This window comes from Oncorhynchus mykiss, chromosome 21, assembly GCF_057628025.1.
Source record: "Oncorhynchus mykiss isolate SJ-2025 chromosome 21, ASM5762802v1, whole genome shotgun sequence".
Taxonomy (NCBI): domain Eukaryota; kingdom Metazoa; phylum Chordata; class Actinopteri; order Salmoniformes; family Salmonidae; genus Oncorhynchus; species Oncorhynchus mykiss.
In genome coordinates this window covers 27833550-27846704 of record NC_143042.1, presented here as the reverse complement: position 1 = coordinate 27846704, position 13155 = coordinate 27833550, and the positions used below count along the sequence as shown (strand labels likewise).

The 13155-nt window shown below is 42.0% G+C and overlaps 1 long non-coding RNA gene across 2 annotated transcripts; it reads left to right on the top strand.

Annotated features, from left to right (window-relative positions):
• The first annotated feature begins 3090 nt into the window (after nt 1-3090).
• LOC149973034 (uncharacterized) lies at nt 3091-10883 on the top strand. 2 transcript variants are annotated; one of them, XR_016490074.1, is made up of 3 exons: nt 3091-4810; nt 8282-8365; nt 8662-10883. It is a non-coding gene; the product is annotated as an uncharacterized LOC149973034 (long non-coding RNA). The 2 variants fall into 2 exon arrangements; XR_016490073.1 differs by having other exon boundaries at nt 8282-10883.
• The last annotated feature ends 2272 nt before the right edge of the window (nt 10884-13155 follow it).

Sequence of the window (13155 nt, the reverse complement as noted above, 5' to 3'; positions counted from 1 at the left end):
TTTTGGTTTCATATGACCATATGACATTCTCCCAATCTTCTTCTGGATCATTCAAATGCTCTCTAGCAAACTTCAGACGGGCCTGGACATGTACTGGCTTAAGCATGGGGACACGTCTGGCACTGCAGGATTTGAGTCCCTGGCAGCGTAGTGTGTTACTGATGGTAGACAGAACAAACTCTGAAGCTAGATGGGGGGCGATCAATTCACAAATGGTGTCCAGGGCACAGCTGGGAGCTGAGGGGGGTCAGTAGCAGGCGGCAACAGTGAGAGACATTTCTGGAGAGAGTCATTTTTTAAATTAGTAGTTCGAACTGTTTGGGTATGGAACTGGAAAGTATGACAGAACTTTGCAAGCTAACTCCTCCCCCTCTGGCAGTTTTATCTTGACGGAAAATGTTATAGTTGGGTATGGAAATCTCAGAATTTTTGGTGGCCTTCCTAAGCCAGATTCAGACACGGCAAGGACATCTGGGTTGGCAGGGTGTGCTAAAGCAGTGAGTAAAACAAACTTAGGGAGGAGGCTTCTGATGTTGACATGCATGAAACCACGGCTTTTTCGATCACAGACGTCAACAAATGAGGGTGCCTGGGGACCTGCAGAGCCCGGGTTTACCCCCACATCACCCGCGGAACAGAGGAGGAGTAGTATGAGGGTGCTGCTAAAGGCTATCAAAACTGGTCGCCTAGAAAGTTGGGGACAAAGACGTTAGCCACTATAGCCAATCGGTAGCAGCGGTGATCTGGTGCCGAGGTCCAGAGTTTACAGCAAGGATCCGGTGGAGTATTGGGCTCTAGGCGGATCACCGCTGCAGGTGAACAGCTGAGTAGGCCGGGAGGTGGGCCTCAGGGATAGCGTCGGTGCAGGGTGCCACGGTGAGCTAGCTAGCTGTAAGCTAGCTGTGAAGATCAGAAGTAGTGGTCCAGAGATTACGGCAGGAATCCGGTGTTGTTGTGGAGAGACAGTCCGATACTGGTAGACTGGCGAGTATTATCCAGGCTAAGAACAGGACTGGTATCTGTGCAGAAGGTAAAAGCCGATAGTAGTGGCTAACAATGACCGAATAGCTAATTAGCTGGTTACCTTCTGGAGGTTCTTGAATGTGTTCTAAAATTAAAAATACATTGGGTGAGGCAGGTTACCAGAAGGTATAATCAAATTAAAAATCGAAAAGAGATTGAAAATGAAAATAAAATTGAAATATATATACAAAAAACACATCTTGGACTTATATTCAGGGACTTCGAGGATCCAGGGCCCAGTGGTGGAAAAGTACCCAATTGTCATACTTGAGTGAAAGTAAAGATACCTTAATAGAAAATGACTCAAGTAAAAATGAAAGTCACCCAGTAAAATACTGTAACGATGTACACTGAGAGTCAGGATGCAAGTTCAGGGAGTGAATAAGTTTAACAAATAAATGAACAAAACAAGAACCACAAACAGCTCACCGACATGAAACAGCAACAATGACGACTGGAGAAGAAACCAAAGGGAGTGACATATAAAGGGCAGGTAATCAAGGAGGTGATGGAGTCCAGGTGAGTGTCATTATATGCGTACCGCTTGTGACAGGTGTGCGACCTAATGAGCAGCCTGGTGACCTTGAGGCCGGAGAGGGAGCACACGTGACAAATGCTACTTGAGCAAAAGTTAAAGTATTTGGTTATAAATATACTTCAGTATCAAAAGTAAATACTTAAGTATCAAAAGTTAAAAAATCCCTTCAGTTTTTTCTGATTTTTTAGGCACTATCTTTGAAACTATAGGCTATTTTTGCAAAACTTCACACACTAATCACAAAGCCTTACACCAAACCAGCCAAACATTTTACATTTCTTGCAAAACTCTTCAAACTCTTAAAAAAAAGTGTTTTTGCGTCATTACGGTACACACAAACCATCATTTGAATATGCACATGAAGCACCAACTACGTACTGATCGTATCAATGAAAAACACTTGTGGCTTTTTCTTTTTCTGTGTGCAGGGCATAGCAGTTCGCAATAAAGTTGTGTCATACATGTAGTATACACACAGGAATCCAAATGTGTAAAGTATGGATGTGTATTCTGAACATAACATACTAGCAATTCAAATAAGGGTACATTCTTTAAATATTTTTTTGCGCAAAATCTTCTAACACTCCTCAAACAACAAAAGCACAGTAGAAAAAAATAAACATTTTGTTCTAGATAAAAAGAACAGAAAAAAATGTGGCTTCATCTTGCCTTCTTTATGGGTCTGGCCATAAGACTTCATCCATATCACATGCGATGTTGTCTTGAGCTAGGCAGCGTGGAAAGTATCACCTGGAGTGCCGTATCCAGGCCTGGCATGACCCCTGATTGATGTCTCCACAAGCATGGTCAACCACAGTCATTCTGATTTCATCAGTTATTGTGTTCTGACTCCCCTTCCTCTTCCCCGTCCTCGCCTTCTCTCCCGTCCTACTTCACCTCTTCCTTATCCTCCTCCTCCTCCTCCTCTTACTTCTTCACCTCCTCATCCTCCTCTTCCTCCTCTAGTTCTCACCCTTCTTACCCCTTCTTACGTCCAATATTGGCCTCCATTGCGGTCCAAACCGAATGTTTACCTGTGGCCTATATATAGTGCTCAAGCTCTGATTTGTAATTTAAGTCATTATCTAAGTGTTTTCACATGTGTCAATGTGAAAAGGCAATTGGTGAAATAATGTTACAATGTAGAGACCAATGTTTACAGTTTTGCTAGAAGTGTGTTATAAAGTTATAAACTGAGTGTAAAGCAGAGAACATGCATTCAGTTTGGCATACTTGGTAAATGCATTGGCTACAAGTGTTAATGGTTTCAGAGATAGTGCTTCAAAAAGATATCCGCCATATTGTGCAGTCAACAGAAGTCAGAAATAACATTATAAATATTCACTTACCTTTGATCTTCATCAGAATGCACTCCCAGAAATCCCAGTTCCACAATAAATGTTTGATTTGTTCGATAAAGTTAATCATTTATGTCCAAATAGCTCCTTTTGTTAGGGTGTTTGGTAAAAAAATCCAAACGCACGTGCAAGTCCAGCCGAAAGATCGGACAAAAAGTCCAAAATGTTATATTACAGGTCATAGAAACATGTCAAACGAAGTATAGAATTAATCTTTATGATGTTTTTATCATAAATCTTCAATAATGTTCCAACCGGAGAATTCCTTTGTCTGTAGAAAAGCAATGGAACGCAAGCTAACTTTCACATAACCGCGCATCACGAGCTCGTGGCTCTCTGCCAGACCTCTGACTCATTCCCCTCTCATTCGGCCCCACTTCACAGTAGAAGCATCAAACAAGGTTCTAAAGACTGTTGACATCTAGTGGAAGCCTTAGGAAGTGCAACATTACCAATATCCCACTGTATCTTCGATAGGCTATGAGTTGAATACCTACAAAGCTCAGATTTCCCACTTCCTGGTTGGATTTTACTCAGGTTTTCGCCTGCCATATGAGTTCTGTTATACTCAGAGACAAGATTCATACACTTTTAGAAGCTTCAGAGTGTTTTCTATCCAAATATACTAATTGTATGCATATTCTTGCTGTTATGGCTGAGTAGCAGGTAGTTTACTGTGGGCACCTTATTCATCCAAGCTACTCAATACTGCCCCGCAGTCACCAAGAAGTTAAGGGAGAGAAATGTGTGACAAAAAAAAAAACACAGAGGACAATTGAACTATACATGACCTGACCTGGTTGGAACTCTGAAAAAACTTACGACAGGAAAGAGATCCTGTCAAGGTCCCTCTAATCTCGGGAGGGAGGGAACGGTATGGAACTGCCAGCTTGGTAGTGATAAATGAGGAATGTGGACTGTGGGGAAAGATACTGTAATGGTTTTCGTCTTCCTCTTCTGAGGAGGAGTAGGAAGGATCGGACCAATGCGCAGCGTGGTAAGTGTTCCTCATATTTGATTGAAAAAACTGAACACTACACAAAATAACAACGAAGAGAAAACGAAACAGTTCTGCCAGGTGAACAGACACTAAACAGAAATTAAACACCCACAACCAAAATGGGGAAAACACGCTAACTAAGTATGATTCTCAATCAGAGACACGAACGACACCTGCCTCTGATTGAGAACCATACTAGGCCAAACACATAGAAATATAACAGCATAGAAAAAAGACCCCAACTCACTCCCTGACCAACCTAACACAAAGACATAAAAAAGGAACTAAAGTCAGAATGTGACAGATACATCCCACCTACTGATTGTGTATCTGTGTGTACGTGTAATCCCCCTACTGTTTGTGTGTCTGTGTGTGAGTGTAAGTAGGTGGACTTTAGAAAGTTTTCTAAATAAACCTTATTATTATTAAATCCAGGGTCTTACAAACCTCGGGGATTGGTCAAAGCTTAAATAATTGTTAGTTATAATCATTGGGATGGAAAATTCTCGTGACAGTTCCCATGTCCTAATATGAAATTAAACTTAGTGCAAGGAAATTAGATAACGGTGGCTAAATGCCAGAGGGGATGCGTCATTAAGAGGAGTTACTATGGGTGTGACGTAAAGAGAAATAATGTATAAAACGTGTGTGCCAAGACTGGAAAGGCAGTTGTACTCATGAACCTGCTCGGCTTTTGTTATGTTGTAATAAATGTCTATTTGAACTCACAGGCTCCGGTATTTGTGAAATATGATTGACAAATATTTCCACGACATAAATGACGATCTAGCCAGGAGTGGGGAAAAGGGACCAGAGACGGTGAAAATCTGCAGCTGTGAATGGGCTTCCTGGATGGACTACACAAAACACAAGTGGCCACTTGTAAATACAGTAAGTCGAGTGCTTACTTATAGTAATAGAATATTTTGTGTGGTCCGCTCTAGGAACCTGTTTCAGCTGTAGGTCACCGAGTGGGTCTCTCCAAATTTGACAAACCAAATAATTATTGGGTGCTTTTGAGTTCAATGAAATGCATGCAAAATATTGGGTGAATAATAAAGCTTTTGAGGGTTGCAACCGTGAATATATAGTATAGTAATTGGTGTGTGACCAATGGAGAGGGAGAGTTGTGTGCTCCGTCTGTCTTGACTGGCTCAGTTGTGTGGGGTTATTCCTCTGATTTGTTCAGACGGTTCATCTGACCAGATGTTCAGTCTGTTTAAGGTATGACTATGTTGTCTGATTTTGTTTGGCCGGATATGTTTGATTAGACCTGTATGAGTTGCGTGCAAACGCAGCCCATTTGTCTGATTCAATAAGTCCGAGTTGGTGGGTCATTCAATTTGTCCCGCTCGCGCAATCGCTCAGCTGGGGTGGGTGATGGATCTCTTTCAGGTTCTGTCTGCCCTGCTGACTGTTCTGTTCAATCTAGTTTGGAGTGGCAACTGGTTCAACATGGTTGAATAAAATTAAAGAGCGCTTATCGTGTTGAGGAATCAACCCTGTTCTTTTGCGTATTTTGGGGTTGAATAATCCTTGTGAGAATCAAGGATAGTGTATATTAGGTAACAAAGGAGAGTTAGTCAATTGGAAAGTAAGAATTTCGACTTTGAATTGTTTAAGAATTGGCTGATGTATTTTCTACATTTGGTGAGTTACAGGTTAATCTTAAACTAATAGATGTTTAATGAGTGGGAGACAGTGGTTAGTGATAAAAATATAGTCATATTGATAAGCAGGATTGATGTAAACGTAATGAGTGTTGACAGTATGTGAACGGTAATATGTTATGCAATATTTTTGTAATTTGAAAAGCTGATGTTTCAATACAAGGTTAAATGATAAATAGAGGGATTGAGCCTTGAGATTGTAAAAAAGATTAACTGCGGTTGAAGGCAAGCAGGTAGTGGGATATTTTAAGTAGAGGCATGAGAAACATTCTTTGACAGTTTCTGATTATTGTCGCTTGGTTTTATAGTTAGGTAACACCAGTGAATTTGAGCAGGAAGTTAATGTATTCTAAAATGATAATCTGTTTTCAATACATGGAACAGTGTCCAGTAATAAAAGTAGAATGAAATGAGTATTGACTATTAAGCTGTGATAAAACAGCTCCAACTTTTTGAAGGTTCTACATTTGTTAAACAACAGTTTTATATTTTACTTAATTAATGCAACAGGTTCAATTTTCCGGATTACCAGAAAGGGGTTCTGTGATTTTTTTTATTTCAGACACTGTATTAACACTGTATTATCTATGTGTCTTGAGTAGGATTCTTGCTTCCAGGACTGATGGAAGTCCAATACAGTATGTACAGTTGAAGTCGGAAGTTTACATACATTTTAACTCAGTTTTTCACAATTCCTGACATTTAATCATAGTAAAAATTCCCTGCTTTAGGTCAGTTAGGATCACCACTTTATTTTAAGAATGTGAAATGTCAGAATAATATTAGAGAGGTTTTATCACATTCTCAGTGGGCCAGAGGTTTACATGCACTCAATTAGTATTTAGTAGCTTTGCCTTTCAATTGTTTAACTTGGGTCAAATGTTTCGGGTAGCCTTCCACAAGCTTCCCACAATAAGTTGGGTGAATTCTGGCCCATTCCTCCTGACAGAGCTGGTGTAACTGAGTCAGGTTTGTAGGCCTCCTTGCTCGTACACGCTTTTTCAGTTCTGCCCACACATTTTCTATAGGATTGAGGTCAGGGCTTTGTGATGGCCACTCCAAAACTTTGACTTTGTTGTCATTAAGCCATTTTGCCACAACTTTGGAAGTATACTTGGGGTCATTGTCCATTTGCAACCAAGCTTTAATTTCCTGACTGGTGTCTTGAGATATTGCTTCAATATATCCACACAATTGTTCCCCCTCATGATGCCATCTATTTTGTGAATTGCACCAGTCCCTCCTGCAGCAAAGCACCCCCACAACATGATGCTGCCACCCTCGTGCTTCACGGTTGGGATGGTGTTCTTCGGCTTGCAAGCCTCTCCTTTTTCTCCAAACATAACAATGGCCAATATGGCCAAACAGTTCTATTTTTGTTTCATCAGACCAGAGGACATTTCTCCAAAAATACAATATTTGTCCTCATGTGCAGTTGCAAACTGTAGTCTGGCTTTTTATGGCTCTTTTGGGGCAGTGGCTTCTTCCTTGCTGAGCAGCCTTTCAGGTTATGTCAATATAGGACTTGTTTTACTGTGGATATAGATAATTTTGTACCTGTTTCCTCCAGCATCTTCACAAGGTCCTTTGCTGTTGTTCTGGGTTTGATTTGCACTTTTCGCACCAAAGTACGTTCATGTCTAGTTTACAGAACGCGTCTCCTTCCTGAGCGGTATGACGACTGTGGGGTCCCACAGTGTTTATTCTTGCATACTATTGTTTGTACAGATGAACGTTGTACCTTCAGGCGTTTTGAAATTGCTCCCAAGGATGAACCAGACTTGTGGAGGTCTCCAATCTTTTTTTCTGAGGTCTTGGCTGATTTATTTTGATTTTCCCATGATGTCAAGCAAAGAGGCACTGAGTTTGAAGGTAGGCCTTGAAATACATCCACAGGTACACCTCCAATTGACTCAAATGATGTCAATTAGCCTATCAGAAGCTACGAAAGCCATGACATCATTTTCTGGAATTTTCCAAGCTGTTTAAAGGCACAGTCAACTTAGTGTATGTAAACGTCTGATCCACTGGAATTGTGATACAGTGAATTATACGTGAAATAATCTGTCTGTAAACAATTGTTGGAAAAATTACTTGTGTCATGCACAAAGTACATGTCCTAACCGACTTGCCAAAACTATAGTTTGTTAATAAGAAATTTGTGGAGTGGTTGAAAAACGAGTTTTAAGGACTTTTTAAGGACTCCAACCTAAGTTGTATGTAAACTTCCGACTTCAACTGTATTTTTCCGATTTGGTCCTGCCATACATACCTACACGTACACTACGGTCACAAGACGCAGGCCTCCTTTCTGTCTCTAGCATTTCTAAGCAAACAGCTGGAGGCAGGGCTGTCTCCTATAGAGCTCCATTTTTACGGAATGGTCTGCCTATCCATGTGAGAGACGCAGACTCGTTCTCAATCTTTACGTTTTTATTGAAGACTCATCTCTTCAGTAGGTCCTATGATTGAGTGTAGTCTGGCCCAGGAATGTGAAGGTGAACTGAAAGGCACTGGAGCAACAAACCGCCCTTGCTGTCTCTGCCTGGCCGGTTCCCCTCTCTCCACTCGGAGAGTCACAAACCCTATTACAGGGGCTGACTCACTGGCTTACTGGTGCTCCTCCATGCCGTCCCTAGGAGGGGTGCGTCCCTTGAGTGGGTTGAGTCACTGACGTGATCTTCCTGTTTAGATTGGCGGATTGGCGGATTGCCCCCCCTTGGTTTGTACCGTGGCGGAGATCATCGTGGGCCATACTCGGCCTTGTCTCAGGATGGTAAGTTGGTGGTTGAAGGTATACCTCTAGTGATGTGGGGCTGTGCTTTGGCAAAGTGGGTGGGGTTATATCCTGACTGTTTGGCTCTGTCCGGGGTATCGTCGGACGGGTCCACAGTGTCTCCCGACCCCTCCTGTCTCAGCCTCCATTTATACTGCAGTAGTTTGTTACAGGGTGCTAGGGTCAGTCTGTTATATCTGGAGTATTTCTCCTGTCATATCCGGTGTCCTGTGTGAATGTCAGTATGCTCTCTCTAATTTTCTCTCTTTCTCTTTTTCTTTCTCTCTCTCTCGGAGGACCTGAGACCTAGGACCATGCCTCAGGACTACCTGGCCTGATGACTCCTTGCTGTCCCCAGTCCACCTGGCCGTGCTACTCCTGCGGCTATGGAACCCTGACCTGTTCACCGGACGTGCTACCTGTTCCAGACCTGCTGTTTTCAACTCTCTAGAGACAGCAGGAGCGGAAGAGATACTCTGAATGATCGGCTATGAAAAGCCAACTGACATTTACTCCTGAGGTGCTGACCTGTTACACCCTCGACAACCACTGTGATTATTATTATTTGACCCTGCTGGTCATCTATAAACATTTGAACATCTTGGCCATGTTCTGTTATAATCTCCACCCGGCACAGCCAGAAGAGGACCTGCCACTCCTCATAGCTTGGTTCCTTTCTAGGTTTCTTCCTAGGTTCTGGCCTTTCTAGGGAGTTTTTCCTAGCCATCGTGCTTCTACACCTGCATTGCTTGCTGTTTGGGGTTTTAGGCTGGGTTTCTGTACAGCACTTTGTGACATCAGCTGATGTAAGAAGGGCTTTATAAATACATTTGATTGATTGATACAGACTCTGCATTGACCGCTTTGGGAGAACAAGTACAGGCCACTTGCAAAATTACATGGCAGAACAGGCAAGCTTTAAATTGGCTCTTGGCAGAGAAAGGTAGAGTTTGTGTTATGTTTGGAGATGAACGCTGCACCTTCATCCCCAATAACACTGCCCCAGATGGTTCATTACTAAGGCAATGACCAAGCTGAAAGGACTACGACAGGAATTAAAGGACAATGCTGGACATGATTCCCATGCCTGGGACTGGTTGGACTCAATCCTGGAAAAATGGGGTGCAATGTTTACAAAAATGGCAATCGTGATAGGCAAAGCACTAGTGTATTAGTGTATTTTACCTTTACTGAAATCTCTCCTCATTCAAACCCCAGAAAAACAGATGACTGTACAAACTGTCATCACCAACCCATTTGTGGAGGTGTACCCTGTTCTTGGAGCTCCTGAACAATACACTTACAAAAGTGGAAAATGCCTATGGGGTAGCTCCAGGGGGAGGATGGGGTTGTCGTACCTATCAAGAACAACATAAATTGTTATGTTGTTCATTCCGGACTATGTCGTGGATAATAAGGATCCTAATCCTGATCACAGGATTCAACCAATATAAGTGGTGCTCAAAAGACTGAAGAGAAGGAGATAGACATTATCATCATATTGAATCTTTGACTGCATTGTATCATAGGGGTGATTGCCCACTGTGTTGTGATAAAGAGCGTGTTTAGTGAATATGTATGATACTATAAATGAAGTTAGACCTTCTGTTTATATGAACTCCTAGACATGTAAGTGACATAGGGTTTTCTGGTTACGAGAATCCACAGACCATGCCCTTAATCCTCTAACAGGTTTTTTCATTATTGACCTAATAGTTGTTAGAGAGGTGTCTGTGTTTAGGTGTCATATTCAGAACGACATAAGGGTTGATGAGGTTTGGTTTAGTATTTTTGATTTTAATTGATTTTATTTTATTTTACATAACTGAAACTCTCGTTTAAGGCTGAGATATGCATGCATATGCTTTTATACTGTATGTTGAAGGATACATAGGCTGAGGAGGAATCTTGAACTTCTTTCAGGCTCTGTGAGGGGACTTGTGTCAGTGTGGGGCTTTTTAGCCCCAGAGGAGGGATATATTGGTAATTTTCCAGTACATATGTGGCAATTATTTAATTCAGGAGCCAGTAAACTAGTGCACTCTATATGTGCTCTGGGTCATTAGACATGCACCTGTCTGGGGTTGGACACGACTGGATATTCCTGTAACTGTGTTATGGCCTACTATGTACTGTTGCTATGGTTACACCTCTTGGGGTTTTCCAGAACATGGGTGTCCCTTTCAGAGGAGTTAGCAGGATGACATGTCTGGTTATTTTTGTAAAGTACCAAGGACTGTGGCTAGGGTCCTACATGTATGCACCTGTCTTAGTCGAGAACGGGTCTGTCTATTTCTGTGGCTCTACGGGTTCCATGTCCTAATATGAAACTTAGTGCAAGGCAATAAGATAATGGTGGCTAAATGCCAGAGGGGATGAGTCATTAAGAGGAGTTACTATGAGTGTGACGTAAGGAGGAATAATGTATAAAAACATGTGTGCCAAGCCTGGAAAGGCAATTGTATTCATGAACCAGCTCGGCTTTTGTTATGCTGTAATAAAAGTATATTTGAACTCACAGGCTCTGGAATTTGTGAAATATGATTGACCGAATATTTCCACGACACCGCCTGTCCAAACTGAGCAGCAATTGAGGTAAAGGGCCTTGGTCAGGGAGGTGACCAAGAACCCAATGGTCACTCGGACAGAGCTTCAGAGTTCATCTGTTGAGATGGGTGAACTTTCCAGAAGGACAACCATCTCTGCAGCACTCCACCAATCAGACTTTTGTGGTAGTGGCCAGACGGAAGCCACTCCACTGTAAAAGGCACATGACAGCGTGCTTGGAGTTTGCCAAAAGGCACCTGAAGACTCTCAGACCATGAGAAACAAGATTCTCTGGTCTGATGAAACCAAGATTGAACTCTTTGTCCTGAATGCCAAGCTGGAGAAAACCTGGCACCATCCCTACGGTGAAGCATGGTGGTGGCAGCATCATGCTGTGGGAATGTTTTTCAGCGGCAGGGACTGAGAGACCAGTCAGGATCGAGGCAAAGATGAACGGAGCAAAGTACAGAGAGATCCTTGAGGAAAACATACTCCAGAGCGCTCAGGACCTCAGACTGGGGTGACGGTTCATCTTCCAACAGGACAACGACCCTAAGTACACACCCAAGACAACGCAGGAGTGGCTTCGGGACAAGTCTCTGAATGTCCTTGAGTGGCCCAGCCAGAGCCCAGACTTGAACCCCAGATCGAACATCTCTGGATAGACCTAAAAATAGCTGTGCAGCAACGCTCCCCATCCAATCTGACAGAGCTTGAGAGGATCTGCAGAGAAGAATGGGAGAAACTCCCCAAATACAGGTATGCCAAGCTTGTAACGTCATATCCAAGAAGACTCAAGGCTGCAATCACAGCCAAAGGTGCTTCAAAAGTACTGAGTAAAGGGTCTGAATACTTATGTATATGTCATATTTCCGTTTTTAAAAATATAAATTAGCAAACATTTCTAACCTGTATTTGCTTTGCCATTGTGTGTAGATTGATGGGGGGGAACAATTTTATCAATTTCATGATAAGGCTGTAACCTAACAATATGTGAAAAAGGTCAAGGGGTCTGAATTAGAGGTCGGCCGATTAATCGGCATGGCCGATTAATTAGGGCCGATTTCAAGTTTTCATATCAATCGGTAATCGGCATTTTTGGACGCCGATTATGGCCGATTACATTGCACTCCATGAGGAGACTGCGTGGCAGCCTGACCACTTGTTACGTGAGTGCAGCAAGGAGCCAATGTAAGTTGCTAGCTAGCATTAAACTAATCTTATAAAAAACAATCAATCTTCACATAATCACTAGTTAACTACACATGGTTGATGATATTACTAGTTTATCTAGCGTGTCCTGCTTTGCATATAATCAATGCGGTGCATGTTAATTTATCATCGAATCACAGCCTACTTCGACAAACGGGGGATGATTTATCAAGCGCATTTGCGAAAAAAGCACTGTCTTTGCAACAATGTGTACCTAACCATAAACATCCATGCCTTTCTTAAAATCAATACACAAGTATATTTTTTTAAATCTGCATATTTAGTTAATATTGCCTGCTAACATTAATTTATTTTAACTATGGAAATCATGTCACTTCTCTTGCGTTCTGTGCAAGCAGAGTCAGGGTATATGCAGCAGTTTGGGCCGCCTGGCTCGTTGCAAACTGTGTGAAGACCATTTCTTACTAACAAAGACTAATTAATTTGCCAGAATTTTACGTAATTATGACAACATTGAAGGTTGTGCAATGTAACTGCAATAGTTAGACTTAGGGATGCCACCTGTTCGATAACATGGAAATGTCACGTTCGTCATAACGAGGAGACCAAGGCGCAGCGTGATAAGAATGCATTCTTCTTTATTTACAAAGAACACTAAACAAACTAACAAAATAACAAAACGACTGTGAAGCTATTAGACACACGTGCTGACAGGCAACTACACATAGACAATAACCCACCAAACCAAAATGGAAAATGGCAACCTAAATAGGACCCCCAATCAGAGACAACGATAAACTGATTGTCTCTGATTGTGAACCAATTCAGGCCACCATAAACCTACATTTACCTAGACATACCAAAACCCCATAGATATACAAAAACCCTAGACAAGACAAAACACACATACCACCCTCGTCACACCTGACCTAACCAAAATAATAAAGAAAACTAAGGTCGGGGCGTGACAGGAACGGTTCCATATTTCACTGAAAGAATACATTTTTGTTTTCAAAATTATATTTCCCGGATTTGACGATATTAATAACCTAAGGCTCGTATTTCTCTGT